Source organism: Halichoerus grypus, chromosome 3 (genome assembly GCF_964656455.1).
Source record: "Halichoerus grypus chromosome 3, mHalGry1.hap1.1, whole genome shotgun sequence".
Lineage (NCBI taxonomy): Eukaryota > Metazoa > Chordata > Mammalia > Carnivora > Phocidae > Halichoerus > Halichoerus grypus.
The window spans coordinates 196,088,060-196,110,160 of NC_135714.1; the positions used below are offsets into that span (position 1 = coordinate 196,088,060).

The 22,101-nt window shown below is 34.2% G+C and overlaps 1 long non-coding RNA gene across 1 annotated transcript in view; it reads right to left on the minus strand.

The window, feature by feature from the left end:
- Window positions 1-22,101, minus strand: part of LOC118528435 (uncharacterized) — a 1,879,419-nt gene that overhangs the window by 922,581 nt on the left and 934,737 nt on the right. The window lies entirely within an intron of this gene.

The following is a 22,101-nucleotide window of genomic DNA, read 5'->3' on the forward strand; positions in this document are numbered from 1 at the left end:
TGCCAATTTTGCTGACTCTCTGGTATTAAAATTCTTTCAGAGATGAAGTTTAGAGTGAATCTGGGTACAAATACCGCTTCCTTCAGCCCACTTTTCTCTCTAGTCTAGGCAAAAAGGAAAGTCTGATTTAGGTGATTCTACAACAGCGGTAATCAGAATTGTAAAGAACAGCCTACAGGAGGCTTGTTTTATTTTGAGGATCTTTTAGAAGTAGTAGTTAAGCAGACATTCTAAACCCAGGATGCTTTTAGTAAGATTTTCCCCTCCTTTGGCGATCTGTACTTATGGAGGGAAGAGCTACTCCAGACACGGGAAGTCTCAGATGTGAAAGAAAATATAATGAGTTGATGGATTCCAAGTAGTTTTATATGGCTGACTCAAAGGGAGTGCAAAGGGATGGTTTAGGGCCAGCCAGGCTGGAGTTCAAGTCTCTTTCATGTGAAGAAATAACCAATGGAGGAGGCAGGGCTCCTTAGAGAAAGCAATTTTTAATGTGCAACCTGGAAATTCTTATTTTATTTCAACTCCATCTCCAAGCCTTCCCTGCATTTGAAGATGGAATCCAAAGAAAATGGGCATGTGTAGTAAGCTACATTCTTAGCAAGTTCTCCTCCCAATGATTTTCTCATCTCGGCCTGAAAGTTGGAAATTCTAGACCAGAGCTGTAACCAGAGCACACACAATAGGTGCGAGACAAATCCTATTAAATCTATGAAAGATTTAAATAATCTATTATCTGAAAGAATAAATAATCTCTTCTTGGTTAAGCACTATTTAAACAAAATTACATAATGCTGAAGGAAAATAAAAGTAGACATTTATCTAACTATAATAAATGCTTGTTCTTGCAAATTTAATCTATAGAATTCACACCTGTATTTTGCCAAAAAGTGTTCTATCTTATACCTATTACTCAAAGGATACTTGAAATAGAACAAATAGAAGGCTCATTCCTATATATTGGAAGCTCCCCTGTAAGCTGTTTGATCTTCACCTGCTTTTTTGCCCAAAGAATGTGTGAGCCTTTGTCGACATCAGTTAAAACAAAGAGCTGTCCCAGTGGTTGATGGTTCTTTGATATATGGTTGTGCTTTTGTTGTAGAAAGGACACCAAAGTCTTTGTCAGAATCGTGTATTAATATACACTCTATTATCTAAAGGTTTGATGTAAATTGGATTTTATGTTTCCCACATTAAAACATTAAAGAAAGAAAAATTCCCTTGGTCAAAATTTAATAATATGTCACTTTTTAAAAATCCTCTAATTCAGTCTGTTAATATGACAAAAGTCAGTAGGAGAGTTTTCTGATATTTTGGAGATTTTTTTGGTAAAGCTTTCATTATTTGTCATTTTTCATCATGTGATTGATATAGCAACAACCTAACTAGACACGAAATTCCAAAATTAATTATAATTGTTGACCTGGTTGTGTTTCTCACATAAAACTAACTTATTCAGTGGATGAAAAAATTCAATGAGGAAAAAACATACAAAGGTATAACGTTAACATGACAATAATTTATCAGATTATACAATGCAATTTCTGCTTGAAAAACTGATATTACATTGAAAAAATTAAAATATTTGAAAATTTCCTAAGAGAGTTATAAAGTATTCTGACATGAGACTATAAATATATCTAAAGTGTTCTTTTTTAAAAGTTTAGTTCTGTGAATTCCCTTCATTCTAAGAGCAGAACATTAATTTTTCAAACTAAAGCCAATTAAAATCTTTTTAATGGGAAAACACTACTTACTACTTAGCATAAATGGTTAAACAACTAAAAAGAGCAAATTAATGATTCTGTTTACCAAGTTTTACAGATCATTTTACATTTTTGCATAAATGTACTATTCCTACAGGTAAATTTAATGTTCATATTATCAAATGGTATTTTTCCAAGAAGTGCTTTCATATATAATTTTTCCATATGTATATATGGAATATATTTTTATATATATCTTTTTCATATATATATATATATCTGTATGTATTTTTTCCTCCCATTGTTTAAGTAGGTAAACTGTCAGCTTTGTCATGAAGCCCTTCCAAACAGACCAGAGGACAGCAATCAGGTTCTCTCCCTTACTGTGTACTCTTTCTAAAAAATTAAAACCCTAGTGTCTTCATTTGCTTGTATTTGTACATGCTATCTTACAAAGCACTTACATCCAAATTTAATATCCTTTCATATTCTAGTCTAGTATTGTTCTTCTAAAGTGTGCATATGTTGTGAGCTTCTCTACCTGTCTTGATATTTCAAATTATACATTCCTAACAGGTGAGAGTGGATCTCTACGGCTCACCTGGTAAGCCTAACACATTGCACGATGTCTCAAGACACCATTATCTCTCCTTTTTTTTTAATGATACGGCCATAAACAACCAAAGAAGATATACCCATGCAATGCATCCATATTCTTTTCAGTTCATCCTAGTTTCTTAGTGGGATAGGTTTGGTGAACTTGCTTATGTTAGAGATGAGACATGGAATCTCTGAGGAAGAAAAGAAAAATCAGTGGATCATTTAAGGCTATTTAGTTCAGTGATGAAAAAAAGCAGTACATGAGTAAACGGCATTAAAGGGGCAATTTCATGCTTTAGAATCTATTTAGATTGCATCTTTTCAATAGTCTTGGCTGGCACTAAAAAATTATGTGAAAAAGAATGATTCTCCTCAACTTTATCACACATTGTAATAAGAACATAAGTTTTTTTCAGGTTTTTAGATATTTTCAAATAAGCAAATGCTTTATTGATATTAGGTACTCAATACTGGTTGGATTGCATTTAATTCGATACACAGACAAAACCTGCTGATGGTAAACTTCATTCAAGTTTTGAAATCCTAAAGTAAGTATTCTCAATTAATATTTTTACTTTGGTTTATTTTTGGAGATATATAAAATTATTCTTGAGACATCATATACATTATATATTACATATTATGTAATACACACACACACACACACACACACACATACATATGAATGAAAACTCTTCTTTCATATTTAAGTCTCTTGATTTTGTTACTTGCTTTAAAACTTTAAAATAACCTGCTTGACAAACTGTTGTGGCCTCTTAGTCATCTGAGGATCTAAAATTGGGGGTTGCTTCGTATGATAGAAAACACGTAACAGAGCAGTACTTTAAGGTAAACCTATTTGAGTATCAGTTCTTTAAGTTAAGCAGAGACCATCAAAGTTAAAAATAAATCATGCACCTATTTTACTGTCTGACCTTACCAAGCTTAAACAGAAATAAATATGTAGTTTTTCCCTCTCTTTTCATCAGTTAAAATAAGCAAAATTATATTTAAAAAATCTATTAAACCCTATGAATTTTTCATATCTTGGGGAAAAGTTTAAAGTCAAATTGCCAAAGTAATGCTTTTAAGTTGAAAAGACAAAGGAAAAAAAAAAAGTAAATATATTCTTGGAAATAGCAAAAATAATAATAACAATTAATAGTTCTTCTAAGGATTATGCATTTTGGGATTCTTTTCCCAAGAAAACTTATGTAGAGACAAATACATTATGGACAAGTTAAAAATCAAACAGGATAAATTAAAATCAGTTTTCCTAGGAAATTCCTACCAATAGTGTAGAAATGTAAATGTGATATCAATTGAAGGTATGCAAAATGGATGAAATCCAGACTGAAATAAAATAACAACACATCTTTTTTTTTTTTTTTTTTTTTTAAGATTTTATTTATTTGTGAGAGAGAGAATGAGAGACAGAGAGCATGAGAGGGAGGAGGGTCAGAGGGAGAAGCAGACTCCCTGCTGAGCAGGGAGCCCCATGTGGGACTCGATCCAGGGACTCCAGGATCATGACCTGAGCCGAAGGCAGTCGCTTAACCAACTGAGCCACCCAGGCGCCCAAAATAACAACACATCTTTTAAGTGACATCAGAGATCAGGGTAAATGCATGAAAGCCAGCCATACCACAATAAAACAAATTGGGGTAACAGGATCTTTTTATGAAAATTCCCTGTAGGGGCGCCTGGGTGGCTCAGTCGTTAAGCGTCTGCCTTCAGCTCGGGTCATGATCCCAGAGTCCTGGGATCGAGCCCCACATCGGGCTCCCTGCTCTGCAGGAAGCCTGCTTCTCCCTCTCCCACTCCCCCTGCTTGTGTTCCCTCTCTCGCTGTGTCTCTGTCAAATAAATAAAATCTTTAAAAAAAAAAAAAAGAAAATTCCCTGTGAATTACAGTAGAGAAGTGGTTTACCATCTTCCCACACCTAAACGAATTATGAACATGATACTTTAGCAACTACATTTATTATTAAATTCAACTTCTGGTCCAAAATAAATAAATAAATAAATAGCTCACTACTCTTGATAAAGTTAGGAAAGGGGAAAAAAAGTCAGGGGAAAGGAAATGGTATTTGTAGCCAAATTCACTCTAAATTTCAACCCTAAAAGAACTGCAGTATCAGAGAGTCGGCGAAATGGAGAAAAGCACATTTTGGCAAGGCGCTCATGTTGATCAAGTTCAGTCTCGTGTACTGGTTGCATCATGAGGTCTCAGTTACCCAGTTATCTTTCTGGCAGGTGAATCTGCATTGGAAGTTGTGCTGGAGTACCTCTGCCTCATAGTGCGTTGCTATAAAACTTCTCATAAGTCCCCTTATGAGTTCTGGAGGCATCTTTCCCATATCTTATCCACTGGAATACCTTCAAGAACTTGTCCTTGAATCTAGCACATATTGGCTACACAGCAAATATTTACTAGATGAATTGTAGTCATACTCTGAGATTTTTTATATACTTGGATAGTTGATAATGCACACTTGCATACTTTTCTAAAGTATACACACAGAGAAACACATTTACCTAATGTAAATAATACTAACATTTTAATGTTAAAAAAAACTTTCACATTTTTTAACCATTCTGTATCTCTGCTGTTCTAACCTTTTCTTTTCTTTTTTTTTTTTTTTTTTTTCACTTTTTTGATTCTTCTCTCGGAGACCTGCTCACTTCACAGTGTGGTTTAGGTGCAAATGTGAAAATAATGTTTTTTCAAAATCTGTAACACTAATTCATACAAATACTTAATAACTATTTTTTTATTGCATGTCCTAAAGACAGGTGATTTCTGGACTATCAGGGAAGTACACTATGACTCATTATTGCATGAATGAAAGAATTAATGAATAAACAGTGAATAAATGATTAGCTTAAATTATTCTATTTATATAATTTGATCATTTTAAAAATAGATAAATGCTATTAAGAAAACTAACTGATAACCATAACCACCAAACAAATATATACCATCGAACATTTACTAGAGACTAGAAGTCTCTTCTTATTTAGTTATCAGGGCAATCCTTCAGTGTCAACATTATTCTCATTTTTCAGATGAGGAAACAGAATATGTGATGTTATTGGAATACACATAGATAATAAATGGCAAAACCATATGTTGCCCAGTGATCTCTCCTCCACGTCTGTTCATCCACAATTTGGTTCTGAGCCATTTGAAGATTTCTCTTAAAACAACTAAACACCTGGTATGACACACACTTGACCAATTTTAGCTTATTTGTTACCGTAGGACACTCGGAGAGTCATCTGATGAGGTTAGATTTCGTCATTTTGTTATCATTTTCTCCTTTATTTTTTCTCATCTCTTTGCACAAAGGGTCTCTTTGACATTTTGTTGCAATATTTATTGCTTTACTTGCTATCCTTTTAAAAAGACAACAGCGGGGCGCCTGAGTGGCTCAGTCGGTTAAGCATCTGCCTTCGGCTCAGGTCATGATCCCGGGGTCCTGGGATCGAGCCCCGCATCGGGCTCACTGCACAGCGGAGAGCCTGCTTCTCCCTCTCCCTCTGCCTGCCATTCTGACTATCTGTGCTCTCTCTCTATCTCTCTGTCAAATAAATAAATAAAATCTTTAAAAAATAAAAAAAATAAAAAAATAAAAAGACAACAGCTGTTTTGTTAAATTCAAGTAGGGAAGAGTCAGAAGCTTTAATTTTTATGTAGGAGCTTAGGAAAATCGTTTAACAAGTCGTGGGTGGCGTAAGATTCAACACAGGTGTTTTGAGTTCCACCTGGTCTAGTGACCTTTTGACAGTATTCCATTACTTTCCTTATTGTGTCCCAAATTCCACATTGTATTAACAGAGAAGGTACTGAAATGTCACAAACCTACAGACATATAAACAGCCCACTGAATGAGTAGACTACAGATCGTCATCAATTGAGTCTAGAAAATTTAAAGTAACCCATACATTTTAATGCTACATGTGTCTGTGAAAGAATAATAAAGAACAATGCTGGTTCCTGTTTCACTGGGGTTAGAGTGGGGCCACTTTTTGTCCCGTAATTTCCCTAATTAGTCTCAACTGTGTTCTCCCTCGAAGTTAGCAGGCCAAGATAGTATCTGCTTTATTGCCATGGGAAGAAAACTTGCTCTTATTGAGCTTTATTAGATACTCCATCCTCTCATTTAGAATCCTATTAAGTTTCCCCTTGGCATTTTCTAAATCAATTAGTTTTAGCCTTACCCTTCTTAATATGCTCCTTTTGGAGGCTCCTAATTTTAGTCCCTAACTCTGGTGTTTGTAGTGCCTTTCCCTTTTCTTTTGGGCAAAGATTTCAATCAATTTTCCTTGCAATACTGCTTTGCTAGCATCCCACAGAGTCATATCTGTGACCTCACCATTATCACTGTCTGCTAAATATTCAGCCCATATGTCTTCGAGCTTTTCCCTAAACTATTGCTGCTGAAGGAAGTAATTATTACTTTACCATCTTAGCACTCCCCTGTTGCTTTTCAAGGGAAATAATTCCACACCCAGGTGAATCATTGCAGGGTCCGAAACTAGAATCTTGTCAATAGAACAGCAACTTTGCCCTCTGTCTCTAGTGAGAATAGGGGAAAAAAATGGTCTGGCAAAGGAAGAACAGTTTATAGAATAAAATGTGAGTTGTGGTCATGAACATGCTTATTTGTTTAAAAATCAATATAGACGTTAGTATATTGTATGGTTACAAAGAATTAGATAATTAAATTTTAGCACCAAGTGTATAAGCATTCTCTAATTATTAGGGAATTGTTTTGGTAATTTATTTGGTTCATGTATCTGTTTTTATAAGCACAGATAAGATAAATGCATAGCAAGTTCTTAATTTACTTTAAAAAATTGAGGAGAGACTTAAGGAAATGCATAAAATATTAGCTTTAATTTCAATTTTTCAATAAGGATGGATAATGATAAGCAACTTTAATTTTCAGATGAATAATTTTCCAAATACTCAACAACAACCATAAATTTATCACCAGAAGGAAATTTTAAACAAATTAAAAAAAAACTCCAAAAAATGAAAAAAAATAATAAAACATCAATACCTATCTACTGGTCCACTGTGATAATCTGTGTTTTTTGGGATTCACAAAGTGAAAATTTGATGATCTTATAGAGCTAAGAAAAATGAGTACAATTCCTTGCGACTGTATCTACCATGCTTTCAGTGAATGCACTGTTTTAGAAATATGTTTCTTTTTTCTGTTAAAATAATATAGTTTGGGGGGGGGAAGGGGATAAGTATATGGCCATATCAGCTAGGAAACAGGATTGGAAAAATACAGAAATTCTAGAAAAGATGGCATAAAGAAATACATACATACAAAATATCTGTGATGGGACGCCTGGGTGGCTCAGTTGCTTAAGCGACTGCCTTCGCTCAGGTCATGATCCTGGAGTCCCAGGATTGAGCCCCGCATCCGGCTCCCTGCTCAGCGGGGAGCCTGCTTCTCCCTCCGACCCTCCCCCTTTTCACGTTCTCTCTCTCATTCTCTCTCTGTCTCTCTCAAATAAATAAATAAAATCTTAAAAAAAAAAATCTGTGATGAGAAAGACCACAGTACTGTAATTTTTACTTTCCAGATAATTTTCAATATAGCATGTATGAGTTGAAGAAAATAATTCACTATTCGATAATTCATGAAATACTAGTTACCATGTTTTTGTAGGAATATGACATTTGAGATACAATTTGCAAGAAATGCCAGGGGAAATTCTGTGTTCCATTATTTCAACTGTCACGACAAGCGCTGCTGGTATTTGGAGGTGGGGGATGTCCCCGATAATCACTATTCCCCTAAAGCAGACTTAATGTAACAAGAAAGCATCCCGTAAAACTATAACTAAATACATTTCTTTTCAAATTGTTTGAGAAGTTGAATCATGAACGCTGCAGTAAAGGTGGACCCCGAATAGGTTTGGGGGTGTTAAGTACCATAATTGTCTCTATGCCTCCCTTGTTTGCAAGTTAAATTCACTAAGGACACTTCCACTCAATTCTCCTATTACCATTTTATTAGCATCCTAAAAGTCTTTTAATAGAGAGCTTGAAGATCAAAAAATGGTTCTGGTTTATAGGTCTCATAGATACTAACAACACAATTATATTAAAGCTGATATTCTGGGGCACCTCGGTGGCTCAGTCTGTTGAACGTCTGCCTTCCGCTCAGGTCATGATTCCAGGGTTCTAGGATTGAGCCCTGTGTCAGGCTCTCTGATCAGGGCTCCGATTGATCTCCCTCTCACTCTCCCTCTGTGTTCTCTCTCTCTCTCTCTCTCTCTCAAATGAATAAATAAAATCTTTAAAAAAAGAAAAGATGACATTTTAAAAGATAAAAATTGGGCAGTAGGCATGCTATTTTATATGCACATAGTTTTTTCCTTTGGATTCCAATGTTAGTTTTCAGGGCCAGAAAAATAGGTGAGGATGTTAGGCATGTAACATTTAAGATTTTATTTATTTATTTGAGAGAAAGAGAGAGTGAGTGAGAGAGAGAGAACAAGCTGGGGGGAGAGGCAGAGGGAGAGGGAGAAGCAGACTCCCCACTAAGCAGAGAGCCCAATGCAGGGCTTGATCCCAGGATCCTGGGATCATGACCTGAGCCAAAGGCAGAGCAAAGGTGGAGCAAAAGGCTCAACCAACAGAGCCACTGAGGCACCCCATAATTAGTGTCTTATAAGAGGTACCACGTTTCCCGCTCCTGCCTCTATCCAAAATTATGATTTCCATTGGTATTGATAAGAACCTAAATTTCCCACACCAATTACTGATGACTTAAGCCATTAAAGACAATGGTATAAATAATTTTAAAGGTATGAAATGGAAGAACTTGGTATTTATTAGCCTTCATTTTACAAATACAGACCTTGAAACTTAGAGATGTTAGGAAAATGGTAGGAGGACCCAAAGAGCTGAAAGGGTTGTAGCTGGAATTCTAATCTGTGGCTGATTTCTCTGTTCTATTTCTCTAAATTTTTTTCTGATATTTCTGCATGTAATATGAAACAACTTGCAATAATTTAGGTTAGCTCTTGACATTTGTTTAATATTTACTCAATATGTATTTAATGAATATATATTGGATTGACAGCTTTAGGAGATAAAAATGATTGCATTAGTTAATGTTTTTTAAGAGCTTACTATAAACCCATCACTCAAGTACTCTACCTACATTAGCTCATTAACTTTTCAGCAACCACCCAACTATGAGGTAGATATGGTAAAGAAACTTAAATTTCTATGTCAAAAATCTTGTCCAATAGTCAGGCAGCTGGTATTCTAATCAGAGTAGTCTAATTACAGAATCCATATTCTTAATCATTATAGGGTAGTACTTTAAATAGTATCTTTAAATATACATATATTTATTATTATATATTAAATGTATATATACATATATATATGTAGCTTTTTCAAAATATATAAAGCAAAAAATGGGAGAACTATAGGAAAAAATGGACAAATCTACCACCATAGTGGAAAACATAATACTCAAAAATTTATAAATTGATACATCAGAATCAATAAATGTAGAGAAGATTTGGAAAACAATAAGTTGGGTTTTTTTGTTTCTGTTTTGGATGATAGTAAATTTAATCAAATGGATAAATACAGAACTCTGCATCCAATAAGTAGAATATATTCACAAGGACATTTTTTAAAAAGGCCATATTGGGGGTCAGTGCTACTCAAATTGTGGTCCACAGACCACAATTCATGAATGCCTGTTAACAGTCCCTAACAAAGTTATGTTTAGAAACTAATAGCAAGCACCTAGAAAGTTTTATAATAATTTGACACTGTTTAATATCGAAGAGCAAGATCAGTGTGGAAATGTGATTTGGACTCTATATATTGTAGAGAAGTATGTTCTGATGTTGCAGCTATAATAACAGTTACTCGGATGAAGAATTTGCACCAAATGTCAAATAATATATTGCTTCTTTCATCTAGATATTTTTTATAATTAACAATCAGCTCTACTAAAAAGTGTACTTATATAGTTAAAATCTGTGAATTATGTAAAGACCATCCATTAAGTTTGAAAATATTCTCTTACGTGATAATATGGAAATTGATCATAAATAACTTTTATTGAATTGTTAAGATATGATGAAGGTAATTCAGAATATTTACAATACACATTAAACTTAAGAGTTTGTGCAAGATAACAAACTAGTCTGGCCCCAAAATTTTAAAGGTAAGAATTGGGCAGCAGACATGCTATTTTGTCTGTTGTCTTTGGCATTTACCTGCATGCATAGAAAGAATGCCATATATTTTCTCATGATCATATACGCACATGATCAAAGTGCAAAGATAAGGGATGCCTGGGTGGCTCAGTCGGTTAAGTGTCTGCCTTCGACTCAGGTCATGGTGCCAGGGTCCTGGGATCGAGCCCCGCATCGGGCTCCCTGCTCAGTGGGGGGTCTGCTTCTCCCTCTCCCACTCCCCCCCTCTTCATGCTCTCTCTCTGACTTTCTCTCTCTGAAATAAAATAAATAAAATCTTAAAAAAAAGTGCAAAGATAAAATTTAGACTGAAAACAAGTTTCTATAGATGATGTATACCATAATTTCACATTTACTTATGAAGTAGGTGTGTCAATATTGTACATATGTGAAAACTTATCAATAAACTCTGTATGAATTTCATAGAATGTTTTATCTTCCAAAATTATTTTCTAACAAAAGAACGTGTGCATATGAAATTCATGAATATAGAATCCATTTCCTTCATCAAAAGGTAATTAAAATTTACCTATAATTTTATAAGACAAATTGTTGGAATTGGCTACTGATAGTACATTAAAAATAAAATTTAAAAATAAAGCATCAGTTGAATCATTTTAGATAGCAGCTAAAAATGAATATCTTGATCTTAAAATTTCTTCTTGCATGCCTGTAAACATATTATTTTGATATTAGTTTTTCTTTATAGTGATTTGAGGATATGTCCACAAATCCTTTCATAAACCTATTTTCAAGAGGTAGGATTTTTTTTTTTTAACTCACTTAGATTTAGTGTGTTTATTTTATTGAAAAATAATTGGCAAGATGTAGAACTTAATCCCATCTCTTTTGGATTGGACTCAGTGATTTGCTTCTAACAGAATATGGCAGAAATTACGGTGGTATGACTTCTGAGACTAGTGGTCATTCATAAAATGCATTAAGGTTTCTTGCTTGCTATCTATCTTGGACCATTTGTTCTGGGAAAACAATCAAGCAAGCCTATGGAGAGGACCGTGTAACGAGGAAGTGAGTCCTCTTGTCAGCAATCATGTGGGTGAGCCATTTCAGAAGAGGGTCCCAGTACTGCTCAAGCCTTTAGAGGATGCAGCTCTAGTCAACACTTTGACAACAACTTAATTAGAGATCCTGAGCCAGAACTACCTACCTAAGCTGCTCTCAAATTCCAAACCCACAGAAACTGTGAAGTAATTAATGTTCATCATTTAAGCCACTAAGTTTTGGAGTAACTTGTTATGCATCAATATATAACTGATACATTCTACTATGAATATTCTTAAAACAAAATATATCAACAGGTTAGCTATATGTCATCACCTAAGAGTGTCATGGTTATAAATTCTATCTAGATTACATACATGTATAGGCAAAAAGCAAGTCTATTTGTTACCTTAAAAACTTTAAATATTTATAGACATGGTACCTTTTCAAAGGCTATCATTGGGTATTTAAAATGTGAAGTTGCTCTTTTCTTCGTAACTTTTAGTTTTGTTATGACACCAGAACAGAGTTTAGTTTAGTAGCACTTCTTTACATTTATCATCTATATGTAGAATTTTATTGAATAATATATTTAGTTTTTACAATACTTGTCTTTCTTCCACTGTTATTTTGTTCTGATTATATTTATTGCAATATAAATGTCTGTTTGTTGAAATGAATAGTAAGATATACATTTACATTTTGTATGCCCTTCAAAATTTTATTTTTGTACTTACTTATTTATCCATTTATTGCATTTTACAAAATGTAATGATAGGAGTTTTTTTAGGGCATGATAGGAAGTTAACTATATATATATATATATATATATTATATATATATATATTACTCCTTCAATAGAGAAACACTGTCCTTAACCATAAAATAAGTATCCACAAATTTCAAAGTTTAAGTCATACAGACTACACTGAATGACTACAACTCAATTAAGAAAAAAATAATCTACAAAGATTAAAACAAAACAAAACAAAAAACAATTGAGAACAGACTCATAGGTATAAAGGGGGAAACATAAAGGTATCTAGAAATCGCTTACAATGATCAATGATCATTAACAAATTAAAACTTGTGGGACCTAAATTAAGGCAGTGTGTGAAGAGAAATTTGCTGTGTTAAAATGGTTATATTGGAAAAGAAGGAAAGTTGAAAATTAATAAACTCAAACTAGGGGTTTCAAAAAAATAAAAATAAAAACATAAAGCAGAAAGAAATATTATTATATGAGAAAATGAGAAAGAAAATAAAAATTAAATAGATGACTCAAGAAAGCCAAACCTTGGTTTGTCAGTTTGTTGAAGAGTTTCATAAAACTGAAAAACTTAAGGCAAGCCTGATTCAAAAAGATTCAAAAAAAAAAAAAAAAAGGGAAGGAAGAAAAGTAGACAAACACTATTAGGAATAGGAATGTACAGGTTTTGTTTGTTTTTATTAACTACTGGAGTGATTTTAAAAATACAATGAGAGAATATTTTGAACAGCTTTATGTCCACAAGTTTGAGGGCAGGTTAAATAGAAAAACAAAATCTGAAAATGTATAAATTGCTAAATAGATTTTAGAAACACAGCCAAATGTATTCATTCATCACAAATTTACTAAAAGTCTATTTGTGTCAGAGATAGCTCTGGTGATTGAAATAAGTCAATGAACAAAATAAGAAAAGATTCTTGCTTATATTTTACTGCACTGTAGAAGTTTGATGTATGACACAGCTACCACTGAAGAACAGTTTGGGAAGAAACATAGACCATTTGAATGTGCTCTGGCAATTTCCATTTCAAAAAAAAGAAGAAAAATTAAAAATGATTCTTCACAACTTATTCTAAGGATAATTCTAGATTGATTAAATACTTTATACAAGGCAAAACTTTAAAATTTTTAGAAGAGAACAGAGAAGCTTATCTTCATAATTTTAGAAAATATTACTTCAACAAAACACAAAGTTTAATATTTCTCAAGCAGTTCTTCTATATTACTAACCATAGAGGTATGAGAAATGTTATTATTTACAGAGTATGATAAATTTTATTACTTTAAAATTAATAACTATTGTTTATCAACAGACATCATAAAGTAAGTAAAGCTACTCACTAGAAGAAAATACTCTGAGAAAACATACTGATGCAGGAATAATATCCACAATAGAAAAAGAACTCCATCTGTCGATGGACATCTTGGCTCTTTCCACAGATGAATGGATAAAGAAGAAGTGGTATATATATACAATGGAATATTATGCAGCCATCAAAAAGAATGAAATCTTGCCATTTGCAATGATGTGAATGGAACTGGAGGGTATTATGCTGAGCGAAATAAGTCAATCAGAGAAAGACATGTATCATATGACCTCACTGATAGGAGGAATTCTTAATCTCAGGAAACAAACTGAGGGTTGCTGGAGTGGTGGGGGGTGGGAGGGATGGGGTGGCTGGGTGATAGACATTTGGGAGGGTATGTGCTATAGTGAGCGTTGTGAATTGTGCAAGACTGTTGAATTACAGATCTGTACCTCCGGAGCAAATAATACATTATATGTTAAAAAAAAAAAAAAAAAGAAAAAAATAGCAGGAGGGGAAGAATGAAGGTGGGGAAATCAGAGGGGGAGATGAACCATGAGAGACTATGGACTCTGAAAAACAAACTGAGGGTTCTAGAGGGGAGGGTGGTGGGAGGATGGGTTAGCCTGGTGATGGGTATTAAAGAGGGCACGTTCTGCATGGAGCACTGAGTGTTATACGCAAACAATGAATCATGGAATACTCCACCAAAAACTAATGATGTAATGTATGGGGATTAACATAACATAATAAAAAAAAAAAAGAACTCCAATTAAGAATTTTTTCCAAAGAAAATAGAGAAAGGGACAAAATAAATTATTCTTTTGCAGCAGATAAAAAAAATGGCCAATACAATTTAAGATGCTTAATTTAATTATAATCAAGGATTTGAAAAATAAACCCACAATGCAATATCATTTTACATTCACTTGTCTGTAAATCAAGAAGAAATACACAGAAAGCTTCAAAGTTTATGGATTAAGTTGTACTTCTTAAGAGGAATGGTAGGCACACGTGTTTATTATTATTTTTTAACTTTATAGATTGTACCCAAAATTTTAATTTTATTATATAGCCATAACGAAAAATTAAAAATCAGATTATTAACAGGTAAGAACTTAAGTAAAATACAAAAAGAAAACTGAGCTTAAAAAAAAAGGCAGTCATAAAGATGATGGTTATTTTAATGGGGTGTGCAACGACTATGGTAAAAATGATGATGATGGTTCTAAGTCACTTACGATAAACAGAGCAGATATGTATAAATTTCTAATAATAAAGGGAGTTAAAGGATTAAAGATTTGAAAATTGCACTTTGATTATCTCTTTCCTCAGAAAAGGTGAATTTCTCAAAATAACTTGTCATTCCACCAAAATAAGTGACCAGTATGTAAGTGAAATAGACTGTCTTATTTTGCAACAATAACTATCCCTGTTCACTTTAAGAATATTATTCTCTTTCATCTGATATGGATTTATTAATGCATGGAGATTTTGAATCTTTCTAGAAATCAGCAAATTTGTCTCAATATCAGTTTTAAGTCAGAGCTAATGTTATTTTTATCAGTAAATAATGGAATTTTAATATCTTCAAAGTAAGCTGTGTTTATTATTAAGGTATTTATGAAATCATTGTGAATTTAAAAATTGGTATTTTTATTACTAAATAAAGACTGTCTACTCGTATATCGTATGACATAACTTTTATTTCTTATCTTCTAATAAAATTGTAATCGGATCCCAACATGTAGAATTAATTTGAAACTGTGCCATGCTCAAATAAAAATTAATACACTTTCCTAAAGATATATGGATTTTCTAGTCAGCCCTAGATCTTTCAAAATCCAAATGTATACACTTTCTATCATATCATTCATTCGATTAAAATGTAATTACTTGCAACTTTTCCAAAACACATGTAAAATGAGTCCCATTTTTTTTTTCCTTCAGAAACAAGGTTTTATATTGAGGGCATAGATGAAAATAGAGTAGGATTACTCTCCACTGAGGGTGGCTCAGTCAGTTAAGGATCCGACTCTTGATTTCAGCTCAGGTCATGATCTCAGGCTCATGGGATTGAGCCCTGTGTCAGGCTCCGTGCTCAGCACGAAATCTGCTTATCCCTCAACCTCTGCTCCTCTCCTTGCTCTCTTTCTTTCTCTCTCTAAAATAAATAAATAAAATATTTATAAATAAAAGTCCAACACACTGTCAATTACTTGTCTGGATAACAAAATCTTTTTGAATGGTAGGAATTCTTAATGGTAAAACTGGATATCTGAAGCCTGGTAATCAAAGACATATACATGGTTATTAACACTGGGAAATTTCTTGCATGTGGAGAAAGGAAGATTTGCTCTCCTCTCAGAAACAAGGAGGTATGAAAAGACATACGAGTATCTTAAGAATAATATCTATAAGACGATGATACCTAGCACTGACAAAAATGATTTGATGGTAGGAAACTAATAATTATTAAGTTTGATAGCTGGGAAACACCTTGACTATATTGGCATGTTAGTGTACTAACATAAACCATAAAAACTAATTCCTTAGAATCAAGATATATCCATCCATGTTGCGATAGTATCAGAGGGATGGGGGTATAAAGGTAGAAACCTCTGAATGTCTCCATAAAAGTGTTACTCAAAAAAAAAAAAAAAAAAAAAAGTCTGTCTAGGTTGGGATATAAATAATGCTACTTATTCCACAAGATACAATTGCCTCAATAAAGTACAAATGGAAGAAGAAAGAAAATGCAGCCACCTGGACACAGCCAATAAGTCAAGGAGATAACACAATAGCCGTTTGGGACCGCAGGGCTGGGGACTAACCGAAAGAACAATATGCTCAATGTAAACCCTAATTATCACTGAAGAATACTGTAATACTAGCTGATGATCCAAGAAAAACAGAAAACTAATTCTTATTTCAGAAATCCCTATGAAGATAAATAGCTGATTTATAAGAAATTGGTACAGTAAAACTATGTAAGCCTAATAAAACAGGATTCTCACGTCTTCTCTTCATCTTGGCCTACACAGGTATGAAAAAGAGTGCTCATTAGTAATTTTTATTTATATTTCCATGGGTAATGTAGAACTCTACCCTGGATCTGTGATCCCAGAAAATAGCTTTGGCTAAGAAACCTTTTCATTATTTTGTTCTTCAAATTCCTCACTCTTCTGTGTTCCAAGCAATGGCTAAGGGCAAAGGACCTCCCTTGCCTCACATCTTCCAAGACCCACTTTTAGTGTTCCTCAGTGACTCAGAGAAGACCCACTTCCTTCTCTGTCTTCTTTGAAATCTTTCTCATTAATGAGTGTTCTTCATAATGTAATAACCTCAATAAAATCATCTCCGTAGGAGCGCTTGGGTGGTGCAGTCGGTTGAGCATCCCGCTCTTGGTTTTGGTCCAGGTCCTGATCTCAGGGTTGTGAGATCGAGCCTGGTGTCAGGTTCCATGCTCAGTGTGGAGTCTGCTTGAGATTCTCTCTCCCCCTAACCCTCCTGTTTGTGCGCTCGCTCTCTCTCTCAAATAAATAAATCTTAAAAAAAAAAAAAAAAAAAAAAAAACCCTCCTTAATTGGCTGGAGCATTTTGTCTTTCACACCATAATATGTATTTTACCAGCAATAACTTGTGCATGTATTAAATGTTAACCCTAGTGAAGAGAACCTGGAAATACCTCTGCTTTCATAGACTGGATTATGAGTGAAGAAGCCATAATCATAGGATCCCATAGTTATATGATGGGGGAAAAAATGCCTCTGAATACAATCTATAGAGAGATATGTGGACAGATTTTGCCTTGGTCTCCATCATTAAAATATTTTAAACTTAATAAATGCTTTTAATATAAGTGACAATTTTCTTGGACATAAAGGACCTTTATAATGTGTCTTAGTGTATGTTTTATGAGTAATATGAAAAACCTTATACCTCTTACAAAATTTTTTATGAGACAGATATTAAAAATTGGTATAAAGATTTGTATTGATCACTTTTATGCCTACAGTAAATGTAGAATGCAAAAAAAAAAAAGATGCTGCTTTAAAAGTCTGTATGTTTTTTTTAATGGAAATCACTAAAATTATCTAGGAGCACAGAGAAAAATTACTGATATTTGTAAGTAAAAAAGGGGGGGGGTTATAACCTGGAACACTAAAAGATTGTATTTAATCCAGGAATGGTTCTCTTTGTCATAGTGGTTAAAAGAGCAGCTACCTCACCCTTGTTTGGTCACCCCTACTGTGAGGTGTCCATAGCATTTACCTTGTTTCCTACACCTCTACTTTTACTGCTATCCCACTAGGGAGAATGCAGGGATGGGGTGAGTCTTATGTTCTGCTGAGGTGGGATGAAGTTCAGATAGAGAGAGATAAGGATCTGAGGAAATTCCCTCAAGAGGAAGTATTGTTCTAATGAAATAAATTGTTCAAAGTCATGCATGCTTGGAATTTCACAGAGGTGAAAACCAAAATTCAATTAAGATCTGAGATCATCTTTACTTTTTCCTCCAAGATTAGTAATGGGAATGGGTCTTCATAATAATATGAAAGATACTGTTTACAATGAACTTTGATTTAAATGAAAACTTAATACACATACATACACACACACACACACATACACACCACAATTTCTAAGTTTCAACAATTTGCATTCATTCATTCGTTAATTCATTCACTCACATTAATGTATCCTTACTGGAGAGATGAGGTAAGATCTTGAATGGGCAGGGAAGGTCCACTTCCAGGCTCTGTAGATACAGAGTTGAATCGTCTCTGTCATGGGGTTCCTTGAGTCCAGAAAAGAATACACACCCACGATAGTTTCCTCTTAGTGCGAACAACTTGCCTATGACTACATAGTTTACTAAATCAAGAACTAAGACTCTCTATATTAACATGACTTTGATATTCCAGAAAATTTTTGCCAGGAAGATAAAGTTGCAAATAAAATTGTTTAAGAACTTCCTGAAAATGCATTTATTTAAAGGACAGTTTCTACCTCTTGCCTTTTGTCAGAATAATGCCTTGCTCAAATGGGCAAACCCTTAGCTTATCAAATGAGTGTTTACTCAGTAAGACGTGTTTCAAATAATCCCTTTCTCTCCATCAACCTTAGACTACTATATCACAAAAGTTGCTCACTCTCAACCAAATTCCAGCATTAAAAGACCTGACTTAAACGAGATCTCAGCTTCTTACATATATCTGCCCTTGTGCTCCCCCTTCTGACATATTACAAAGATGAAGTGGTGATAGCTTTTACAGCAGTGGTCAATAGACCTGGCTTTGTTTGATCTACAGAATATTTTTGTGGTTTCTTCAGAAAGATAGGAGTTGTCATTAGTAATTTTTTATTAGTTATATTTGTCAGCCCCTGACTACTTTCCTATTGTCAGTGGGATAAAAAGTAACTTGCAAAGGGAAGGACCTACTTCTTTGTCCTCTAAAGGTAGAGCAAGGACTCTGCCTTATTCCATAGCTAGTCAGTAGGCAGCAGTAGCTAGCAGGAGGAGAAGAAAATGCCCCAGTGCCCGAAGACCAGGAAAAGGGAAAGTAGAGGACTTAGACCAGAGAGCAGGTATTGTGCTGTTAGCAGGAGGAATACCTGTGGGGAAAGAAACAATAAAGTTATTGGGGAGAGGAGGGAGGGACAAATATATTTCTATTGGTTTTTAAGGAAAACGAGTCAGTGAGTCAGTACTTGGTTTAGAAAAAGAGCCTCCGAGGTATAGCCTAGATGAATTAAAAGAACAAATTTGTTCTGCGAAAGGAGGTAGAACAATATTGTTTCCAAGTACAACTCTGGAAAGAGGGGTCATGGACTTGAGAAGAAGGAGATATTGGAAGAGTTGAGGGATATTTAGCTTCAGGTTCAAAAAGTAAGTAACATGTTGTGCCATTTGAGGGGACGTGGCTAATCTGTAGGAGAGCATTGTAAATTAGAGAACCCTGACATCACACATTAATTTTAAGTAGTTACCTGTGCTTTGATTTGGTACAATATTTTTCCATAATACCAAAATTCTGTAAATATCTTGCATTAGTGATCTTCCAAACAAAGAAACAGAGACAGTGTCCAGTGTAGGGTAAAATAGGATGAATGAGCAAAAGGAAGGCATTGGGTTGTCTGCTCTATGACAAATGGTTACCCAGACATTTCCATTTGAGTATTAAAAGACAGAGAAATGTCAGAGGATAGAAGTAGTCTGAAAACCTTAACCACCCAGATTTGAGTTACAGGAATTTGAGGTACAGAAGAGAATATCTAAAGGCAGCAGACTAGCTCCAACATGTTTTTAGAGGGCAAATATAGAAATATTCTGTGATAGGGAAGGAAACTAATTATGTTGTAAATATAAACTATGGGCACTTAAATTCTCAATTTCATCACTAAAAAGTTTAATTTTGTTTATAAAAAATAATTGATGTCAAAAACAAGATGCCATCTTTGATGATTATCCCCCTTCCCAGTGAGGCAATCTTCTCCAAGCTAAGCTAAGTAGGAGTTTAAATCTACATTGTACCTCCCTAGCAACTCTTCTCGCTTCTGTAGCACTTTTCTAGTAAATAATCCTTGTGCAGTGGCTGAAATCCCAGACATTTTCCCCACAATATCTTCATTCTTTTGGTGGAGAGGGTGGGCAAGGGCAGAAGGCTATAACCAAATCAGAGAATTAGGGACAAAGAATTATCACCAAACGTGAAAGCCCACCAGAGCCCAAATAATTGGTGACATCATTTTGTATTCACAGGATCTAAGTAAATATAAACATCCAAATTTCTGAAAACTTGCAATATTTTGGTTTGTTAGCTTTTCAAACTTTAAATGGGAATAGCAAGTCTCCCCTACTGAGCTTGGCCAAGGATATAGGTCCAGCTAAGATGGAAATGAAATGTTGCCATTGTCCATAAGAATCAGTCAACAAAGAATTAGGAAGAACTGGTTTAACCTATATTTTGTATTTTATAAACTATAGTATTTCCATTAAAATGAATAATTAATTTTTAACATTTATAATTTGTTACATATACGTCCCCATTTTGTGCTTCCATGGATGTCATTATTGGCTGCCTCAAAAGCTGCCTTCGTCTTGTATCATCTGTTACATATATAAGCACAAAACTTTATATTAACCATCGATAGACTTACATATTCTGATATTATTATTATTATTATTATATATTCATTTAATATAAAACCATACCTGTTTTCCATAAAGAGTACAGACTCTATAGTCATTGGAGTCTTATACACAGCAAATTCACAGTAAAAAATGTTTTGGGTAAACAAAGGACTTATTTTTGAATTGAATAATGGGAGGTAGTTTCATCCACCCTACCATGTCTAGTAATTCCAAATATATCTCCCACATTTTATTCTTGATTTCTGCTTTTTATGTTGGAGAGGTAGGTGGAGATTTAGGTAAGAGAATTCCTTACCGAATTATTAAATTTCCCTTTCTTTTCCCTCCCAAGCACTAGAGATAGAAAATAACAAAGGAGAACTTTCACAGTTATCCACTCTAGTCAGAATAGCACAATCCTCCCCTTTTCTCCTTTCTACTTTTTAACACATCAATAGTAGTTGAACTATGAAAGGAACTCTAGGGAACCTTCCACATCCCACATCATCCTGCTCCTTGCGAGTTACTCAATTTGTAAGTGTTTTTATAACTATGATACGTAGTAGTTATTAGAAAAAGACCCACGAAAATATCTTTATCATCATGCAAAATGTACACAGATTTCAACCACTATGCCTCGTCTTTTACACCTTTATTAAAAATATTACAATGCATGAGAGACACCTGGTCTGGAGAATGGGAGAAGGAAGAAAGAATCTTAGCTGTTAAAATATTTATCACTATATAAAAAATTAAAAACCAGTGCTATTTTGACAAGGATGTTTGGTATGCTGTAATATGCACATGGAATGCTATATCTGAAAAGGGTTAAAGAACCAATCACAGGGGTCATGCTGAAATGTGCTCCAGAATCCCTTGATGGACAGCATCTCTCCCTAGTGCATTAGATACACAGGTGCAATCACTGAAGCAAAGTTTATTGTGGTCATCTATCAGCTGTTCAAATAACCAGGCCTTATCCAGTCCTATGTCAGCCTGATGGACTAGTTAAACATCACATCATTCCAGTGCATTAGCAAATGTCAGTCTCCTATCTGGTTACCTGACCAAGAGAAGGAGATTTTGAGGCAGCACATTTAATATGACTGGGAATAACAAAATATTTATCTGCATGTTTCTTACTGAGGAAATAAAGCAAGTTTATAAAATTAAGATGGTAGGATTTCCTGTGACTGACTAAAAATAAATGGAACGTTTCTGAAGATAATTTTAAGATTAAAAGCATGATTAACTGAAATGGCGATGCTTCCAACAAGCCAGGGCACTCAGGGTGTAGACAAGTAATAGCAAAACATTCAGGTTG